The sequence below is a fragment of the Porites lutea genome, chromosome 3 (assembly GCF_958299795.1).
Source record: "Porites lutea chromosome 3, jaPorLute2.1, whole genome shotgun sequence".
Classification (NCBI taxonomy): Eukaryota; Metazoa; Cnidaria; class Anthozoa; order Scleractinia; family Poritidae; genus Porites; species Porites lutea.
In genome coordinates this window covers 12535697-12558147 of record NC_133203.1, presented here as the reverse complement: position 1 = coordinate 12558147, position 22451 = coordinate 12535697, and the positions used below count along the sequence as shown (strand labels likewise).

The following is a 22451-nucleotide window of genomic DNA, read 5'->3' as shown; positions in this document are numbered from 1 at the left end:
CGCCTCAAAAGAGGTCAAAGAAAACGCTGTTGCATCAGAGGGCAAATTTCCCTGCTAGCAGAGGTCTCTCACGACGAGAGACCTCTGCTAGCAGGGAAAGGGCAAATCATGGAAACCAGAAATTCAAAAACCATAGAAAATCAATAAGCGTGTCATGACCTCTCAGTGGGAAACAAGCGGCTAAAATCACATTTGCTCAGTGAAAGCATAGAACCCTCTAGAGCATGATCTACTCGCCAGAAAAAAAAAACGTATTGGAACAGGCAGCATTTTGGCATGAGGTAAAAGTGGTGTAGGTTTTAGTACTGCGAGCAAATCTTGTCCTGGAGACCAGTGTAGAAATCGCTTTGACTTTCTCATTGCGTAATACACGCGACATTCCCAGCCGCTCCAATTCCAAAAGACTTGCTTCGACAGCTGAGTTAAAATTCGAATTTACGTCCGCCATTTCTGAATTCGGAATAATTCTTTCCCGCAAATGCATGCAAATATAAATGGAATAAACAATATAGACTTACCGTTAATTGACAGGCATCAATCTACTTCCCTATGCCGCACCAATCAGGAGCTCCGTTTGCCAGCGTACGGAGTTTCCCAAAAGAACAATGATATCGGGCAGGCGTATTTTTTTCTCCTCTCGCCCTCCCCCTTTCTTCTTTCGCCTTCGCACCTACCCTTAGGGTTACTATTTCTACTCTCCCCAATCTTCCACTGTCATAAAATCAAAGATGGCGGCTACAACAATACGAACACAAACAACTGTTTCGCCGACCCAAAATACGCCTGCACTGCAGGCTAAGTTGATAGCCTTATATGTACACCCAAAAAATACCAATTATTTTCGATCACATTTAAGAGCCATCATGGCTCTTGATCACAGTAGATTAGGGCTGGAAAACAAATCAGGCCGAATTTTTTGCGTTCGACAAGTTTACTTTACAAAATCTTGCAAACAAGTCTGGGGACGTGTAAACCAACCTTTTATACTTTTTATACATCACATCTGAGGTGAAACAGTACCATTAGACGCTGTTTTTATCGTACAGACCTCGGACAGAATGCAGTATTTCACAATTTTGCAATACAAATTACACTCATTCAATGTTCAGGACCATCGAAGCAAGCGTGGGCTCAGTTTTAGCGAAACCGTCAAAAAAATTTCCAAAATCACCTATACGGCTAGCCGGTTCTCACTTTTGACAAGCGCCAAAGTTTTTAAATTAAGATTAATATAGTTATACGCTTAGTCAACATAATAAAGAATTTATTATGTTTATTATTTATTTAATGATTTTATAACGACGTGTAATCTTCAAAAGCGTTTGATACGCGCGGCATTTTGACTACTCCTGCAAGCGATGTTCATAAGCGACTTAAAACAAACGGCACAGCGATTTAAATTGCAAAAGAGACTACTACCTGCAATCATTTGAAAACTAGTGACTTGTCAGCGGATAACTTCAAAACGATACTCGACCTCGATGGGTCGGCACCTGCGCCCACGATACGGTCAGCGCATACCCTGTTTTGACAGATGTCAATTGATCACAACATTGAAGTGCAATATGTCTGCAATATCAGTCTTCCTGTGCTCCCAAACTAGCTAGAAAGTATGAGGTTGAACATTGGTTGCCCTGTGATGCGGACGGACGGGCGGGCGGTGTACGGTCACGTGATTACCAAATTTTCTGGGTCGGGTAAATTTACTTACCCATGGTGCTCCTTAGGCGCGCTTCGCGTGCCAGAGCTCCGCTATGAAAACGTGGACAACGCAGAGAGGATTTGAGAATTTGTTATGATGGAGGTACCTTCGGGCGAGTTTTTGCGCAAATTGGTTGTTGTGAAGACGAAAGCCTTACATCTCAGGACAGTATAAATATTTCGCAACCGCGATTTGACGGCCCCTTTTTTCTTTTGAAAGGTGCTATTATAAAAGCAACGATAGAATGCACCTTGCTGGGAGTAGAATAACTGAACAATTATTGAATTCAGCTTCGTATGTTATGAAGAAGTATGCAGATCTCTGAAGGCTTGCCTCGTTTCCAGACGTCGCTCTTTCGATGTAAATTTGCTCGCAAAGGAAGGCGAGAAGGAGAAAACGGGCGAGAAGATGCTTCGCCTCTCTTCTTTCTTCTTCCCCCTTCCCATGGTCTCTTGCGCTTTGCCACTCTTCAGTTCCGATTCGCGCTTGCCTTTGTTCGCGACCAAACTGCGAAAAAAACGAATTACCCGAGGAGGAGGAAGTCTGTTCTCCCTATCATGTGAAAGCCAAATTCATTTGTTATTTATTATTTATTGAATCTTATAACATTTTTTCCTCTACATCTCGCTGATTCCTCGGTAGGTTTGATTTCCGCCCTCCGCTCTCTTGGCTCCGGTCTTGTTTCACTCCGAGAAGATACCTTGGGCTAACACCTTCCGAACAGCGCGCGGCTGGTAATCGAACCTAATGCCTCTGCAGTTTATTGCCCATGTAACCTTGTTTCCTGGTCAATATACCATTTATCAATCTAGTTTCCAAGCCAATATAACATCGAATTGATGGTGTGTAGTTCGAACCTTCCAAAGTAATTTAGTCAATGCCGATTAGCTATGAAGAATTAGCCGCGGGCGTTAAGCCAATCAAAATAATGATTTGAAAGAATATAAATAAATCATGTTACACTAAATATTGCCCTTCCAATCCAAACCAAAAATATACTGAATCGCTAAGGAATTAGACCTTTTAGGTTTAAGTTGAATTCGCACTCTTTTGCTGGCGAGATTCGTTAATCGTTTTTTCGTTTGAAATAATACACCTACCTTACTTCCTTTCTTGAGTTGTAAGAATTTCTGTTCTCCTGTAACAAAGAAGTGTGTTGTTAGACTCAGGGGGGAAATAGCAGCATCCCAAACTAAAAATCGATTTTCACGTCGTGGGAGAATTTCAATCAAATCATTGTTTTATGTTGTTCTGAACGAGTACCAGTCTTTGTCGCCTATCAGTTAAGCACATGCGCATGTGTTAAAACAGTTTGCGACAAAATTTTTTTTTGAAAAAGTACCAGTCTTTTTTTGCTTTATGAAATTTTGTTTCTTAAAATGACTGAAATTCAACTAGTGACGATTGACGAAACTGCCAAAGATCACGTTATCTAACCTATTATTTATATAGTGCGCATGTTTAGATTCAATCGCGTAATAAAGCAGTCCACAGCATAAAAAGGTGACAATTGACGATACTGCTAGTAACAACAACGACGGTTTTGTTTGTAAAATTGCACTATGATGAATTAATACAGTGTTTGGCTTGACCCCGTAATAGCTACGAGGCTAATCGAGGCGGGACAAAGGAGGACAACAATAAACACACCTTAGGGAAATGAATCTAATTTATAGGTATTATTGCCCCCGCAGGGATTTCAGAGGCGAAATCCCGAGGAGGCACCCTAGTAACTCGCGCGTATATTAAGGACAGTACTTACAGTTCAAATATACAGTCAGTATACTAGAAAAAATCTCGATTTGCTCGAACAGGGGCCGCGAGGAATCGGTAGGTAATGATGACGTTTCTATTGTTTGCGCCCGTAAGTACGAAATGGTTAGGATGACGTAAAGACAGCAAATTCCGAAGGGACCGCTCAGGTAGATTTTGTGACATTTATTGTGCAGTCATACTTCGATACTCTTTTGCGTTACGCAGTGACATTCTGTGGAGCAGTTGTTTTGAAAGTTATGGGCCAAAAGACACTCGTTAAGCGCAGATGAGGTTATAAGGTGCGTTTAACTGTGTTTATATAAACTCTTGGAGGTTTGCCAGACACGAGTTCACAAATCTTTGATTTATCTTGGAAACCTTGTCAGACACTCTTTCTCTCTCTTTGACCGGAATAAGACTCAGCCCCAAACAAGGAAGACGAGTGAACAACGGCTAGCTTATCAGTAGCAGATTGATGGACAATTACATGAATTCGCCGACAATCAAATTCTGTGCTGACTTTTCCCCTGCTCACAGATGTCCTTGCGTTATAAAGTTTCAAATAAGACTAGAATGCGCGAGCGTGAATCGATCAAACGTCCTTTTAATTTCAAAGGTTTACTTTCCGGCAAATAAAATGAACTGAATGTAAAAAGTGAAAGAGAAATAGCGAAAAATTCAACTTCTAATTAAATCTTTTCGTAAGGTGTAGAATAAACTATTCTCGAAACTGAGAATGTTTTGATCAAAGCTGTGTAAATCGAGCTGAAACTGTGCATGGAACCTTGCGTTTCCTGTATTTATCTCACCTTTTGTATGGAATTATGTGTGGAAATCTTCATTATGAATCGGTATATTTCAAAGAGCTACTGAACGTCAGACGTTAACAGTTAATTTAACTGTTAACGTCTGACGTTCAGGACAGTCAAACTCTTTATTTTAAGTAACGTCGTCGGACCTTAGATCACCTCAGCAATTACGATGAAGCTAGGTTTTATGCAACTGGACCCGGTAATATGTAGGATAACCAAAAGACCCATCAAAGCCATGAATTTAACGCATAAGTTTGTATACGTTTAGCGTTAGGGCTACAAACTTCAACGGATTCATATCAGTAGCCTGAACCGTGAATCATACAATGTTTCACTGTTTTTCTTAACTCATAACTGCATATTTAATGATATCGGACGTTAAAAGGACCGAAGCTCGATTCATAGAAGAAAAAGTGAATTCTGCTGCGAAAAACTCAAGTTAAATGTCATAGGTAAAAAATATATTGTTTTCAGAGTTGGTAGATGCACTGTAGATGAAAGAGACTGTTTTCTAAGGGATATCCCCTCCTTCAGTGTCAAACGATAACTAAAGCTCTCATGCGCATACTAAGGCCACTGATCTCATCAGCTGTGATAGCGACACATCCTTCATGTCGAGCGTACACTAGTCAACCCAGTCAGTGAAATCATAATGACGTTTTCTGTAGAGTTTCCTATTGCTATTTCAAATAGCGGTTATGTACTTAAATGCTTAAATATTACTCGTCGTGTTATGCGCTTGTCCGGATAATGGAACTAAATCGTCAAACATTTGAAAAGCACTGAAAGCTACCTACCGATAAATAAGCCTTTATGGTAAAGAGTCAAATCCCACTAAATACAGGCTGTGCGCGACGTGTACATATGCGTCTTGTACCGGAGAATGTGAAGGTGTAACTTAAGGCGCATTTTCCGCTGATTAATTTGCTTTGTCAATATTTGCTTTGGAAAGAAAAACAATAGCTACAATTGCTTTATAACAGTACGAGATAAAATATACGTAATTGAAAAAGACCAGTAATTGAAGAGAAGAGAAAATTTAGGCCAATTTTCCTAACAAGAAGTTTTTTGTTTTGCATTTAAATTAAAACTAGTAGTTAAAGAATTTATTTATCATACTATGTTTTTAATTGGTACCTGCCAAAGTAGCAATAATAACCGCGCTTGTAATGTGATTTAAAATAAACAAGGGATTCAGGTTGAATATTAAAAAACACTTTGATTTGTTTGCGCAGAAATTGTAGCCAAATCTTTGAGTAACAAGTTTTCAGGTTATTAATTAGCTATAACAACAAAAACAGTTAAATAAATTGAAGGGAGGTTTCCATTATAGCTTATAACTGACCGTAATCTAAATCTAAATTAAGTGAGAAATGCAGACAAGTCTTGCAATTCTTTCTGATCAATATCTTATTTAGATTTTGAAAGGGTAATCAGTTTGCAGATTTTCAGATTTGGTTTGGTAGCCCGCGTCAATTCATGATAATAGTCGCTGACAATTCTCATTAGACTTTTATAAGGAAATATCTGATGTCAAAATCGTGTAACTAAACTTGATTTAGTAAATTCTCTTCGTCTATATAAATACACAAATAATGAACAACAAGTTTTCTCTGGGTCAAAAAACAAAACCCTCTAAACCCGACACTACACACTCCTGACATCCGTCTATCGCTTAATTTGAAACCAAGATGACCAGCCTTTTAATTTCTAACCGTCATTTCTTATTGTCTCGCCGGAAAGTCTATACATTAACCACAACCACCTCTTCTCCAGGTCGACATCATATCAGCCATCAAATTGCGTCGCGTTGGCCAAGCACTTCACGACGGCCATTTAGGAGCGAATAATGAATAAACTGCCATCTAAAGTAATCGTCATATTTGTTTGACAAACTTGCCGGGTTTTGCCCTGCGAGCAGAGGTCCTTCAATCTTGAAGATCTTGAAGATGGAACAGACCGCACTGTGAAAAATCAGACAAATCGGTTGAGACGTTGTAAAGTGAAAAATCCTTAGTTTTCGTCTAGCGTTTCAGCGAAATTTGACGACTGTTGTGGATACTTTAACAGAATAGGTTAAAGACGACCTCCAGAACTCTCTCTATGAACGTTACTCCAAGAGCCGGGTTTCTGACAAAGAATTACCGTAAATGACCTAATAAACGCCCGGGCGAGGCGTCTATTTAATTTTAGGGGTCCAAGCTGGGGCGTTTAATAGGTAGGAGGTGATTAAAAGAGAGGAGTTTATTGTCTTAACTGTATCAAGCCCAACAAAACTAAAATGCTTTCGGCAAAAGTATCAAAAGAGTTTTAAAATAGCGGAATATCCACTTCATCAATTGATACATCTAGGCCGTCTAGAGATCCATATCACTCCTTTAAATCCTATATCAGGTCATTTACGCTATTTGGATCGAAAATACGCTATTTTACAAAGTAAAGTGAAAACGAATAATAACCTGTGTTGCAAAAACATGGAACGATGAACGGAAAACCAAAAAAATATCAAAATTACTGACACCTACAGACGATAAAGATTCGTGAGACGTTAAACAAAACGATAGCGCGGTTGCTAGCGTAACTTTGAACAAAGAGGAAGAGTGGGTCTGGTGCCTAGAGAAACAACTATAGTCAAAAAACCAGCAGCTTTAAGAGGTCATCTTTGTGGGATACCGCTGGACCAACTGACCGCTTAATACAGTTTTACGGTTTAATACAGGTTTGACACTAAACCCAAGAGATTATAAAGGAATCAAAGCCAAATATCCATAACAAGACTGACATATTGACCTCGAAAAGTTTCTACATGGCTGGTGCCAAAAGAAAATGATCAAAATACCACTGAATACCATGCACAGTGAAGACAATAGAGACCTTTAGCATCAGGTTTTACTTGGGAAACCGCAAACCGTAAACTGCAGTTTGCAATTACTCGTTTGCAGATTCACGTTGTCAAGATTTCTAATTTTAGCAGAGCACTTTACAGTAGTACTGTGTAGTGCCACCATGTTGTTTTTCGTCAAGTCACGGTGCTTCACTTTTATCGCCTGAAAAACATGAAGAATTCATTGATTCGAGTTCAAAAATCTATTTGGCACTTCACAGGCGGGTGCAGAAACCTATTTCTTGCCTTTAAACGTGAGACTGTATAATTTTTAATGGCAATAAACCTTGCCGTAAATCACTTTCTGCTGGAAGCTTTTCCTGCCGTGCAAAAGTGAACTACAAACTGCAAACGCGACCGCAAGACCGAGGTCACGTGATATCCTCAGGTTTGCCGTTTGCCGTTAACCATGAAAACCTGATGCTAAAAGTCTGCTTAATAGAGGTGACCGCTTAAAACGTGTTAATTTTAAAGTAATCAAGGGAAATCATTTTCGGGATTTTCTTTCATTTTCGGGGGAAAGTGACCGCTTAAATACATTTTGCCTGTATTGTATTTCTCAGCTGTAATTAGATTTTTTTTCAACATAACTGACTGGTAAATTTGCTTTTAAAATCATCATTAGAGTTCCGAACGTTTAACGACCATTCTTTCGCAACTTAAAAAACGCGATAACTGTTCCGTTCTGGTTTCTCACCTCGGTCTACGAAACTGATCGACAGTTAAAATCATTCCTTATTTCAGATTATTTTCGCTCCTCATTGCCACACTGACTTAAATTTTTTGCGTTATTATTTCCGAATTGCAGGAATCCTCAAAAGCGGCACTATAGAATAAACCTTAGCCTGTGATAGGTTTCACCGTAATGAGCCCTCGATCACAACAATCTGACTGTAAAATAGGGTTCTGGCTGTAGACAGTCTATCGGTAAATTTTACCTTTCAGTGCTGTCGTAATGAATTCTGGAATACAGTTTGCATGCCTTCAGCTTACCTGTTAAGCAAAATAAGCAGCCAAATAGGACTGACGTCCTGAGTGAGTTTAGGTGGTTTAGGGGGAACAATGATAAAAATGAGTTCGGTTCGGAAATTACTGCCAAGAATGGAAGCCAAAAGTAATTTGAATACTTTTATCCAAAGTAATTCAATTTTTTTTCAGTTTTCAGTTAAAAATAGACTTATAGAAATAATCCATTAAATGTTATGGTCATATAAACAGGATGTTAACTAAGCGAATGTGAAAACAGCCAATAAGAAATTGTCCATTCATTTTTCCGTTGAATGGTTAGGATCGAACTGATGCTTTAATTGTCCAGTTTTCGCATTGCTAACCGGATGTCATATTTATCATACGCTTTTTAATTATAACCTCAAATGCCCGTTGTTGTGCAGTAGGAAAATCGCAATCAAAATCATCTAAAGAAATTCGCTAATGCATGGACAGTTAAGCCAAACATATTTAGCCGTGGTACAATCATTTTTCTAAACTAAACGTTGCTTCCAAGTTAGAAACTTAAAGCCATCGTCACAGTCAACCGATTACTGAAGCCAACCTTGAATTTTTGTAATTTTTCTAAACTGAGGCCAAAGGCAGCATGCTAAAATGATCCACGGATCAATTTCAAGAATCACCATTCATTTATGCTCTCTGATTTCCTCACTTAAAGTTTATTTATATTCAGAGATTTCCCCTGGAGTTTAGCTGCTAAGAAATTTATTACTTTGTCTCTCAGTGAAGTAAATTTCCGGCTTAATAGGAGAAGACAGAGAGAAAGAATCGCACCTTCATGCGATTGTTTAAAATCAGAAACATACAATCTCGATACAGTTTTTCGGAGACCATACCGAAGTTTTTCAATTGCGTTAAAAGTGATTTTGTCCTTGTCCGGTCGCTACAAACCTTTCACCAGTGATTGACTATGAATTGAAGTTTGTCAAAATGCAGTTTTTATTAAAATCGGTATCTCTATGACAACAATAAACAAAAATTGATAACATCCGAATTTTACGCGATCTAAACCTGCTACTGAAAATCCGACACCAGGAACTTAATTATAGTGAGGTGTTTAGCAAATAACCTCCTTGATAAGTAAAAAATTCTTTATGCTTGAATTCAAATAAAACGTAAATATATTTCGACCCTTACATTTTCAATAACCGTGATAAATTGTTTTTGACCAAATTACGAGCAAAAACTGTAACAAAAGTAGCTGACTGAAGGTTGATAAAATTGTTCTCTAAATCCCGATCGTCTTGAGTAATTCCCCTCTTTTTGTGCACGCAATTCTCAGTGGAGTCAAACCACTATGAGATGAAGCCGCGTTTCTAAAGTGTGTCATTTTCTTAAAATATTTGCTAACTGTTAGACTTGCCTACAAGTCGAGCTCAAATTTTTCGCGAGCGGTAGATTTTTTGTGTTTTCTGCGGCAACAACGAGCGAAAGAGCGAGAGCTCGACTTGTTTCCTCTGCAAAAAATCGCATCAAGTGACGTCATTTGGCGCGAACTATTTGTGTCCCTGTCGCGTGCGTCGTCACGAGCCGTCAAAGTATGTCAAAACAAATAAATAAGGGAAAAAATTCCGATAAGAGAAGGTAAATAAAGGAATGTTCAGTACAAAAAAAGGATAATGAACAAAAGTGCCTTCTTGTGATGTTTGTGTGTTCAATCTCCAGACGTTTCGGGTCTGGCCCTTCATCAGTGGACTTCAGATACATAAGAATTGTCTCAAGGCTAGCATGCATCATGAAAGGAAACATAAAAAATGAAAGCTTTGTAGTGTGCGCGCTTAAAACAAAACAAGTCAGTGATGTTTTTTTCTTAAAAAAACTCCTGGTACAGAGAAACACAAAGATAAATAAAAAACGTATTGGTATCATTAGGTTGCCATGGCGACTCCGATTGCAATAAAACCCAGATCATAAGAAATTTTCATCTTTATATACTACGGCTGTAGTAACCTTTTACCCATTTCTTTTTTTACTCATGCCGATGTAGTTAATGCTTAAACTTGGGAGGTATATCCAGTCGAGCCACCTTAAAGTTGATCTTAAGCTGGGTCAGTGTTGGGTCGCATTGCACCATGTGATTGTTTGCGAGACTCTTTCGCCTCTTTTGTTGGCTAGAGTAAAAATTCGCGATTAAGAACATGTACTTTCTCGAGTTTGGCTAAACAGGATCTTAAAGAAATGGTAATTAGCGCAAATTTAGGCTATATATAGGCTCTTATTTTTTGAAGAAAAAAATACATTGAAGCGACCGGGTAATAGTATTTAGTGGTATATTCATCTTATTCCTTACATATCTGCATACCATTACATTGCAGTTGGAGTGATAAGACACTTATATCTCCAAAGACGATTTTTTTTATAGATTTTAGAAAATAAGAACCTGTTTCAAATTTTAGGCTAAACAGGTTCTCGTATAGAAGGGGCCTAACAGGTTCTTAAAAACCAGGTTCTTAGTGGCGGGTTTTTTACGGTATTCAAGGTTGTCAAGGGAAATCAGTCAAATTTTGTCCTCCCAAACAGTCCAACGGTGCTATTCGAAACAGCTCCTACCTAGTTTCACCCGCAGCCTCGAAATGGCCCAATATCTGTACGAATCCGTTTATTTTGTATACGCACACAAGGCCTGTTCACGGGAGACCAATACGAACACTTACCCATCTTGCAGGTTGTTTATGAAATGTTTGTTAACAATTACTTTTTGCATGTAGACTAAGCCGCAGACACAGGTTTGAGGTTAAAACGGGTTTAAATGGAGTTGTGTGGACATACATTGCCTTAAACTCATCGAAAAGGGTTCATCTGTGCACATGTTCGAAAACGGTTTTTCATAAGTTCTCTAATTCTGTCCTAATAGGCAGTTGCTTGACCTTCGAGGGGGAATATGCGTTTAAAACCAATCTACTAGTACGCGAACACAAACCAAACTAACATTATTTAGAGATGGTGACACGTTTCTAGAACTTCCAGATCGAATTGGAATTTTGAAAGTTGATTTTTCAGGAGAGAGGAACCCTAAGTACCAGGATAGAGACCTCTCGAAAAGGAGAAATAGAAGCAAAATGGCGTCGACTCTGGAACTAGAACCTGGTTCACACTGATAAAAATCTTGTTCACACTACCACTGACGGCGGTGCCATCCCTTCGCTGCGGCGCTCCCCCTAGGTGTCATGAGGGACCACAATAGTTCGGTAAATCGAGGATGAATGTGAAGGGCTTGGAATAATCACATAATTTCAAGACGTTAATCGTGCTGGTTTACCTTGATCATTAGTTGCACAAAGAAAATTTCGTTAACCAATTTTACCCCCTGAGTCAATTGACCTTTTTACCGATACGGCGGCCATATTGAATTACTTAGATTTAAGGAGTATTATAGGATGCACGATCCGATATATTCGCTCAGTATCTACGCGCACTTTTCGGGCCAATTTTTCTTTAAGTTTTCGTACAAAAAGATTTTATTGGGGGAAAAAAGATCGTAGTGCCGTGTTTGGATGTAATAAGGATCGCCTTTCTGCGGAGAAATATACAGTGAAGTTCTTTTTTGCCCGAAAAGCGCGCGTAAATACTGAGCGAGTGCCCCGTGGACATCCCATAATACTCCTCAACTCTAATAAATTCAATGTGGCCGCCGTATCGGTAAAAAAGGTCTATTGTGAAGACCGTTATGAAATACGTTTCTGTGACCATCCATGTGAAACCTTGATCCCATGTGATACCATATATTTTACAAAGCGAAAGTTTGCCTTTTTCCCCTTAAAGTCCTTGTGGCGCATTTTTTATAGTGACGACATATTTTTGTGTTTGAGTTTTGCGATATCTATTACTTAGTATTTCAGCGCACTAGGCTTCCTGATTTTATTACATGGTGCAACAAGCTTGGCCCAGTTTCGTAAACTGATGTAGCGTCAAACAACCGGTAAAGTCTGGCGTTAAATTATAGAGTTTGACTGGAATCAACGTCGGACGCCGGTAGCTGTTACGTCGATTATCATTTTTTATGTAACTTGACCACAAGGGGTACGGCGGAAGCGGGAGACGTTTTACCTCTTTGATCAGCAGTTCCCCGAGAATAGAAAAACGGCCTTGTTGATGTGAGTTAAATACCTTTCACGGAAATTGCTAAAATGAGCTAATAAAGGTTGTAAAACTCGACGGGAATGTGAATAATGTCGTGATTCTCCGCAGTGTTTTTAAATACAGTCAAACCTCCGCTAACGGCCATTTTTTTCGTTCCTGCGGACAAAAAAGTCCATACATTGACTCTTGTTTCAACCTCTCTACAACGGCCACTTCTTTACAATGGCCACGTTCTTCTGTTCCCAAGGTGGCCGTTGTAGAGAGGTTCAACTGTATACGCTCTCACGCTGTTTCATATAGTGTTTCTTTTTATACATAGGCTTACTATAAATTTATTATACATGCTGTGCTTTCCTGTAATTTTCCTAATGCGTTCATAACAAGACAAAAAAGGAACGGCTGCTTGCGGAAATGGAAAAGTCTTAAAATTTTTGGACTGAAAATGTTGGATTCGAGTATTGTGTCAAAACAAACAGCTTGGTTTGACAACAATAATTGCAATAACCAAGAAAAGGAAAACTTTGGTGTACAAAAATGATGGTATGCAGTTTTACTCAAACTAAATCGCACCCCTTACTACAAGTAAACTAGGTTCCTGACTACAAGTTGTAAGGGCAAAAAACAGCTTTTTGTCTAAATGTAAATAAAAAAACTTCTATTTTTCTATTGTGCATAAGTGTTTGTGTCAAATAAGTTGTAATTTTTTAATTCAACTGGCTTAATTTCAGAATCGAATGGTTACTTCAGTGTTTTAACTCAGTGAAAGTAATCGTTTAGTTTGTAAGTGAATGTTTCTGTTTACATTATAGACCGCGCCACGGCGTTGCCATCTGACTTAGGTTTTGACATGTTTTCTACAAATGCTTTGACAACTTTGATGGGTACTGTAAAATCCAAGGTGCCTCAAGGTGGAGTTGTCCAGTTTTAAAGAAGTAGATATAAAACATGTTAAATGCATGGTTCAGTCGTCAAAACATTTTAGATTTCAAATGGCTCTGCATTATATGGACCCATTAAAATTCTAAATATTTTTTTTTTTGGAAAAATATCAGAAACATGTTGAAAACTTTGTCGAGTCGCATTGGAAGCGTGATCTTTATTGTAATCCTTTCGGTCTTTTTAATATCGTGCAGTTGTTTTTTTCATATAATCTGTCATGTTGACGCCCCTTTGTTCAGAATTGCGTGGCTAGTCCCTTGCTGGCAGTTTTTGAAGTTCATTTTGTGTATATTAACCAACAATTGTGTTTCCTTTGAAGTTTCTAGCAAAGCCCTTTTTCTACAGACTACATTTCGGCTCAGCAGGTTAACTTCAGTTATTATTCTTAAAACCTTGTGGTGTGCAAATGCAATTCTCCTGTGTGAATGACTTTATTCACGTCGCCTGTTTCTCTTTTGGTTCATTATAGAGTCAATTTCCTTTGCTTACCTCAATAAGAAGATCGATTCGAACCAGGGGCGCTAGTAATATCTGGAAAAACAAAAAGATGTTTGTGATAGTTTTTCTTGTTTTGACTCAGCCAAGACGACAGGTGCAAAACTGGAAATTGTGTATAACGTAGTTTTTGAATTTTATCGTGTTCTTGAAAATTCTGACGTTGGTCAAGTCTGAGAGATCAATTGTCGACCATTGTTCATGGTGGCTAGTTTTTTAAAAAAGGCTGTGACTAATAAGGTGTGGTGACCGTGTGGGAAATAAGAAAAAAGCAATGGCTTGTATGGTATTGCTAGTGGCGCCATCGCATTAGCACGCTTCTAATCGCGATTTGCAAAGTTTTTTATTAGAGATCTAACAATATTCAGAGAGGATTAAATTTTCCTTATGAATGATATTTTAGTAATCTGTTGGCTGTCTAATTCTCCACAGACAAATAAAGACAGTCTTTTGCCCTGGAGTTAATGAATCTTCTGGGCAGCTCTTCTATTCTAGTTCGATATATCCGTTTGTTCATCCATCGACACTAACATTTACCCTACAATAAATGTATAGACATCTTAAATGTATAAATTTTTTCCGATACGATTATGTAGGTGGAAAAGTAATCTTTTCACCACATAACTTTCCCTAAACTCTAACAAAAATAACTACCAGTTTGTACATGAAAAAAGGGTAAGAAAAATTTTGGTAAGACCAGTTTACCTTTTTAAGGTACACACCACTGAAACTTAACGCATTTTAACCCCTCTTTGTATATCACTTTATCTAATTCAATTAAGCTAAGGGCTTAATTTTGCACTATAATTTGTTTTACTCACTTGATATCTTATTGCCAATGTACTTCAATCAACCTCTAGGTCCGTTTTGGTTGACGTATTAATTCTTTAGGATTCAATTCGCCGCTGTGTCTTTGAACCGTAACAGCTTTCTATGGCTTATGCGCAGTCTGTGGGGATATTATGACATACTTAGTATTCAGTGAGATGTAAAGTTCTATTATCTTTTATTACAATGCCGGAAACAATTGGGTTCGACTAATATGCTGTTGGTCTTGAGGCGTAACGTTTATCGCGTGGGAAACATTTGATATTATGACATTATGAAGAATACCTACTGGTACAACGATGGTTCGTCGCTTCGACATGTAACGAGCGAGGAAGCTCTCTAAGAGGGAGGGGAAAGGAGTTTTCATTTTACTCTTCCCGTGTCACCTGGTGCTTGGTCACAGCTATGTAACTTGAATGTATATGTACCAAATTCAGCGGGAGAAGGGAGAAATTTACGTAATTTACAAGCTTTACGGCACATATGCCCCGCCATCGTGACCTATTTGTTTTTAAGCTGTTTGGTTACGGGCCCCTTTAGGGGTAGAAATTGAGAGAATTCACAGCAAGCAAAAAATTGGAAAAATGTAACAATATAGATCCATTTCTAACCATAAGACTTCGATCGACCACGTCACAGGAAAGGATGTACGTACTCCCTTGAAGAATTTACGCTCACGGCTTTATTGGGCTAATTTATATATTATGGTACCTTGAATAAGCAGAATGTACATTATTACTCTATCTCCATAGATACAGTGATCCTCTAATTATAAAAAAAAAATTAAAAAAAAAAACTCGCACACACGAAAACAAAAAATGTTTCGGCAGGGTTCCTCTGAAACACTCTATATCCGGGTATAAGTACTACAGAACTATCATTTACCGCAGTGTGGGCGTTGGAGATCTTTTTATCGACTTGCATTCTGGTTAAAAAATGAGCTAAAGGTGATTTAAGTTGCACTTAAGATATTTTTTTCTTGGTAGTGGTGATGGAAATATTATTGTCGTTGTTATTTCTTTTTTTCCCTTAAGATCAAAAGAGATGAAAAACTTGTCCTAAATCTTCAGCAACATACTGCATAGGAATCTTGCGAATCAAAGGCTTTGTCAACTTTGAGATGATGCTTTTTAAAAACGTTTCAGTGACGTAAGAGCATTACTGTATCGTTAACGCATCTTTTAAAACGTGTCTGTTTGCTAGTAGTGGAATTCTTGGTTTGTTTCACTGAACGTTTTTCAAACAGCCACTTAAAGGTGGGGTCTTCATGTTTCGTTCTGTTGCGAAATCCGAAACTGACACACTGCGTGGGGATTTCTTTTGAAACCGTGATATTTTACTTATTATTTATTTATTTATTTTAAGTCGTTCTTGGAAATTGCCAATTGTTGCTATCATTGTGAAAAAAGAACCTCTTGATAAATACTGTTGAGAATAATATATTTGCACATCTTTTTTTTCTGTACAATGTTTTGTATACTTGTAGTATACATGTAAACACTTCGTCTCAGCTTGACCTTGGCAATATATCATACATTTAGCATGTATTGTGTAGTTAGTTGTTGTATTTTTTGTTTGTTTGTTTAAACAGTAATGCGTTAAGCCTTTTCGGATTTCTGTACATACTATTGTTTCTTTAAAAAACACACATTTTCGCTTAAACAGCTGTTTCTCCTGCTGGGAATACATCACGTTTCCCAATTTGCAAGCTTTCAACTAAAGTGAAAAATTAATAGCAGGGTATTTCGCCAGTTAGCAGCAAGATTCCGGTAAAGTGCCACTCAACTTTTTCACGGGCAAAAACTTGAAGTAACGTATTAATCCTAAACAGAATTCTGTGGTTTCCTTATTGTTGACCCTTCAGTTTCGAGGTTATTTTGAGATATTTTAATTTCATTAATGGCAGCTGACACATGGTACAGTGGAACCTCGGACTGGCAAAATATGTTCGCTATAACAAGGTTTCGTTATTTCGATGTTCTATTCTATATATTTTACTTTTACTGCGGTAAAAAAAATCTTTCGTTATACCGAGGAGTTTGTAACATAGATGTTCGTTATATCGAGGTTCCACTGCAGATTTTTTTTTAACGATATTTGTCATGAATTATAAATTTACACCTCAAACTCAAAAGATTTCATGGAGATTCTATTTTTTGCCGAGGAACACTTATGTAAGAGGTAATGTCTGTTAATTTTTTTTTGTCGCATAGCCGCAAAAAAAAACTTCGACATGGTGAGAACTGTCTTGTCTTATGCTTAGCTTTGGAATTTTTTTAATACGTTTTCACATCTAAAGAAAAATGTCTATGCTAAAAAAGTCCGCTTCAGTGTACACGAATTTAATATTTGGCTTAGCGCCGAAATTTGAATAATCTACAATCGAAAGTTATTTTCTTTTAAACGTACCCAGCATCATCTTGCGGTTAAGTCTTTCTTAACACATTTAAGTAAAAAACACGCTGACTAATTACATATTTACCTTTCACGGTTTCATTGTAGAAAACCGAGGAAAGTTCCTTGGTAACTGCTTTTCCCACGCCCTATCCGGTAAGCTTCAGTTGGGAAAGCTTTAAGCTCGATACCGACCAGTGCCAAGTAAAGCGCTTGTACGTTTTTTAAACTGAAGGTGGTAAAGCCGTGAGTGTAGAATATCCTGCAGTTCTGCGCGTGCGCAGTTTTGCCTAAAATCAACGAATCAGAGATTGCTGTGACCGAAGTGAAAGTGTGTAATTTGAAGAAAAATGTATATGTGAAATTGTTCGGCTGGTCGGAGCTGGTTTCACGCACGGAAAACACGATAAAAATATAGTTATAGCTGTTTACATATAATGAAGGTTATGAGACCGATTAGCGAAAAGCATGTTTTAGCAATCGCCTGTAGCGGTACCGGAAGGTTTCAAAAGAAATTTTATTGTAGAACTTAAATTTTCCAAATGGAAAAAATTCAGATCCTGCCTTCTTTCCCAGCTCATTCCGTATACATATTTTTTCTGAACCGTTACCGCTCTCCCCTCCTCGTCGGTCCTATCCGGCTTATAAGTGGCTTTCAAGTAAGGTAATGTCAAGTTTTTGTTGATATCATAGTCTAAGCGAAGTCACATATATTTACTATTTCAGTTCGTAGAAGCACAATTTCTTCAAAATTTTTGTAACACTTCAGTGCGATTTAGAGGCGAGGTAAAATCCATTTCTTCGTAGCTTTGATCTGAGCTTTGGTGATTCTTGGAGTTTTGGCAACAGCTGATGTATACTGTATTTAATGAAACGAGTTTCAGTGTGTAACGCCCTACAGCGGCGCCTATAATCTTTGATTACTACTAGTTACTATTTCAGTTCGTAGGAAAGAGCTTTAGAGTTTGGTAAAAACGATGAGAGAAATATTTTCAAGAGAAATGGCAACCTCGTTCCCAGGTTCTGTAGGGACGGGTAGGAGAGAACCCTGGGAACGAGGTTGGAGAAATGGTTCGAAAATAGAGTAAAGTGGGATGTGACCTCACACAAATTAGAATTTGGGAAATTGTGGGATTTGTTAACATCGTCCAAGGGAACAAAATAAAAAAAATTCCTCCTTGCCAAAAATCAGCGAGTTAGAGCAAATTGGTGTGACCCGACCTGACTGGCTTCGTTATACTCTGATGGCAAAAGGCCATTTTTGTCTTGTTCTTTCTGAATACCCCAACGAATCTCATAATTCAGTTTCCAATTTCAGTTTTTACGACGTCATCACTTTTTGTATTCTATTATTATCTGTAAGACGTCCTTGCTAGTTGTTGTAGCTCTCAGTTGTTGTTGTTATTTCTTGTCAACTCTGGCACTCTTTGGCGAAAGAAATGCGATGTATATCATCTAATCGGCATGACTTTTGTTGTTTTAAACTGTTTACTCCCCGCCTTCTAGGTTACCTAAATACATGATGAAAAAGAACTGGTGTCATTATTAGAAGTGTTTTCTTGGTGGTGGACACCCCGAAGTTTTCTTAATGTACCAGTCAATTCCAAAACAACCCATGTCCCCCCCCCCCCCCACCCCCACCGGGCAAACCCCCGGGCATTTGACTCTTTGAAAAATTTTGGTCAAATTCATAGACGTACAGGCCGGGGGGGACGTTTTGGGCAACTCAGATTTTTTTGGGCAGCAAGAGAAAATTTGGGCAAAGCCAGTTTTTAAAGATGTTTCCATGTTTTTTTTTATTAGTTTAAAGAGACAAATATTTTCTATTTTAATCTGAAATAAGTCCTGAAGTCAGTGTAATAATGCAGTTACATTCTCTCGAGACACTCACTGTGGTTGCCTAACTCGTGATGAGTTTCTGGTTATAGGGAAGAGTATCATTTGTTGTTTTACATATTTATAGTTTTTTATTGTTGAGCACTGTTCTGCACTGCACTGACTGGAATGGGCTCTTTCCAGTCGGGAATTGATTAGAATAAACTTCCGCATATCTTTCTAGAATCATCTCCGCTCATAGAACAGTGTATGGCAGATAGTATCAGCAACAGCTGAAAATGAAGAAGTGGCTGACTAGTACTCAGCTCGAATTATGAGAAAAATATTAAACTTCTTTAAAAAATCTATCAAGTAATAATTTATTGAAGTAGACCGAAATGTTTTCAAAACCGCTAACAAGGGCGCCTCGATACATACTAATGGAATCCTTCTCTCTAGCAATCGGCTGGAGCTATCTCCATGATCGTTTACACACGTTTTTAAAGAGATTAAAGCCACTATAAGATGAAATTGCATGTCAAAAGAGCTTCGTTTTCTACGGATAACGGCCAAACATCAAGATTTTTTTTTTTACCATATTTATAACGATAAAAACTTCATCCCAAAATATCCCAATAACGCTCTTATAGATTCCGTTTTAACTTCACTAACATCGAGGCGACTATTGGAGAAAAAAGTTCCCGTGAACGATTTTTTAGGAACAGTTTCCAGTGCCGAGAAATATTACTGTAGACAATGGCGTCGTTTCGTTGCTATAACAACTCCGATGTCATTAAAACCCTGCTCATGACAAATTTTCATCTTTATCTAATAAAACTATGGTAGCAATTTTTCCAAATGTTTGTCTATGGCGAAGTAGTTATTTTCAAAATTTGGAGGTATTGACCCTGAAAAACTGTTATAGTATCGAGCCGCCTTCATATGCCAGTAAGGCCTACGTTGTTGCATCGTATGGCCCTCGTTTCTTTTCTACGATTTCGTAAAAATTTGGGCAAGTTGCGAGAATTTTTTGGGCAAATGGTTTACCGCTCCCCTGGCAAAAAAAATTGCCCGTACGCCTATGGTCAAATCCCACGGTATGTTGGCAGGTTAGATGGTCAAATGCCCCTGATCGGCTAGTTCTTCAAAAAGTGTCAAATCCCCACCTTTTCAAAAAAGACTACTAAAAAATTTTGCCATGCGTAAAAACCGTTTATTCAAATGTAAATATTCAAAAATATCCTACTAAACTCAACCGAAATATCCAAAGTCTCGGAATACTGTCTTACGGAGGTTTGTTCATTTCAATTAAAACTGTTTATTTCCAGACTGCACATTTAACAGGCTTTTTCAAAGGCTCTTAAATGCTCCAACAAAACAGTGAACCCGTGAACGCGCAAAGAATTACGAAATCCTTTTGCTTGTGACGCTGACCAGCGTTTTGACACGAATGTCAAATGCCCGACTGGGCAAGCCTCATTTTGGGTCATTTTGGGGTTGGGCGTTGACTGGTACATAAATTTGAAATTTTTGCGTTGACGAGACATTCGCAGAAGTAACGATTCCGTATGTCGACCGTTATAAACACTTAAAAATATATAAATCGAACACCAGCCATACGAAAAAAGGTTTTGCTCAGAAATAAGCGTCATGAAAAGACTGTCTGAAAAAGCATTGAAATTTGTTGCTGTATTCGATAGGAGATCGCAGTTTATAGTTGGGTGTCTTGCATTTTAAAGCTGAGATCTTTTTCGTCGTTCCTGTACTGGGGAGACTTCTCCGAGGAATTACGATAAATCAAAGACAAGACAGACTGAGGAAATGAAAATATTCTGACTAGATGAGCATGCTGCACTTGGAGTTATTGGAAGGCTCGTCAGTCCATAAAATACCATTGTATACTGTTAAGGATGGAAAGAGCGAAGGAGGGAGTGGCAACTCGTCCCACCATGATAACGTCGGAGAGAGGAAGGGGGCTGTGGTCGGGGGCTGATAGAAATGAGGTTACAATTTTGAGGTTACATTTTTTACTTATGAACTCGATAGAAATTGAAAAGCATATTGCATTCCACAGTAACGACTCGAATGTTTTTGTACGGAAATGGTCTCGCTTTAAAGATAACCTCTCACAAAATCTATTGCATTAATAATATATAAGAAGCGTAAAACGTAGAACCCCTTGACTTGAAATCCAATATCTTGTATGACTTTTTGTGTGATTTTATTTTACTGTATGTATATACTTTTTGCTTGATTTATTTGTTTATTTTAGTCTCGTACCTTTGTGTTTTTGGTGGCAATATTTGTTTTCTTTGTTTTAATAGTCATACAAATTCGTTGCATACTCGAAACATGTCCACGTTTTTCAATTGCTTTGTAAAATGTAGAATCCCTTGACTTGAAATCAAATTATGAAATATCTTGTATGACTTTTTGTGTGATGTTATTTTACTATATGTATATACTACAATGTATGTCAATACTTGTTGTGGCAATAATAAAAGACTAAAGTCATCTTGCGCAAAATGAGGTGATTTGTAGTTAATTTACCACCGCTTGTTGATTAATGAACCGTATAAATTACAGGCGTGAAAAAAAAAAACGGGATCGCCTCTGTTCACAGTTGTTATCGATTGCTCTGTTACTTGAGTACTTCTCTTGTCATCTCTTTATCAGTGTAATACCGTCTTTATTCTTTCAGCGTTTCCGATGCGGTGTTTATTCAAGGCCGGCTTTTATTTCAAAATCACATTTCTTCATAAATCACTGACATCAATTACGATGAATTACATGTTAATATTATGTAAAACAGAAAAAATGTTTTTGCTGTGATAGAATCGTAATTTGCCTGGATGATGTAGATTAGGAAGTTGTATGGAGTTTTTTCTTTTAATTCTCGAACAAACACCGCATTCTTCTGATTATGAGCGGCGTTTTTTGGTAATTTTGCTTCCATCTGCGGTGTTTAATCGAGTAAAAACGTCCCAAAGTCACTCGGACGTTGCGTTCACACTAGAAACGATCCTGTTCTCATAGAGCGCGCAACCGAACTCGGCGGATCAGTTTGTGCATAGTTAATAGAGTGGAATAGTTATGAAGCCCGTCAAACTCCTTTGTTGTTATGTTTTGAGGACCTGACGGTGCACAACGTTCAATAGCATTCCTAGCATTTTGATCTTATTGACCAATAAAAACCTCACATTAAATTATTCCGTCACAATTTGTGAACAAAGAACAAAGGATTGTGCAATGTCAGGGAACACCCAAAACTGCAGCGCCGTTGTTTTCAGTTATCCTTGATGTTTGCCACCTTTTATAACCATTTTTCTCTAATACCTTTGGTTTGTCATACAGACCTCATACAATTCAAGGACTTTAATGTACCGTAAGTATATTTCAGTTACATAAACGGTGTGTTTAGCACGCTGTTTCAATAATCAATACCACATTTTTGTCAGAGATACCTCATTAACTAAATGTTACTCATCGACTGTATACCATCAGTATATCACATTCTTCAGGGACATTCTTGAGGGGGGAAATTCGGCATCGATTGAGCAAATTAAAATAGGATTATTACCTAACTCCATTCAGTAGAGAGTTGCGCAGAGATGGAACTATGTCTAATCATGGAACCTTAAAATACGTACAAATGAAATTGTCAGCTCTTTCAATCAGAAAATGGATAGGCGATCGTGAAGGAATGTATGACTCATCGACTTACTTTGGTTCCTTTTTT

General features: G+C 38.0%; 1 protein-coding gene across 1 annotated transcript in view; it reads right to left on the bottom strand.

Moving 5' to 3' along the window:
* Positions 1-5135, bottom strand: part of LOC140930516 (D(1) dopamine receptor-like) — a 48003-nt gene extending 42868 nt beyond the window's left edge. Inside the window, exons 1-2 of the mRNA XM_073380233.1 lie at positions 5067-5135; positions 2803-2840 (exon numbers count right to left, since the gene is read on the bottom strand). The gene's annotated coding sequence lies outside the window, so the exon portion shown is untranslated. The remainder of the gene's footprint in view (positions 1-2802; positions 2841-5066) is intronic.
* Between the last annotated feature and the right edge of the window lie 17316 nt (positions 5136-22451).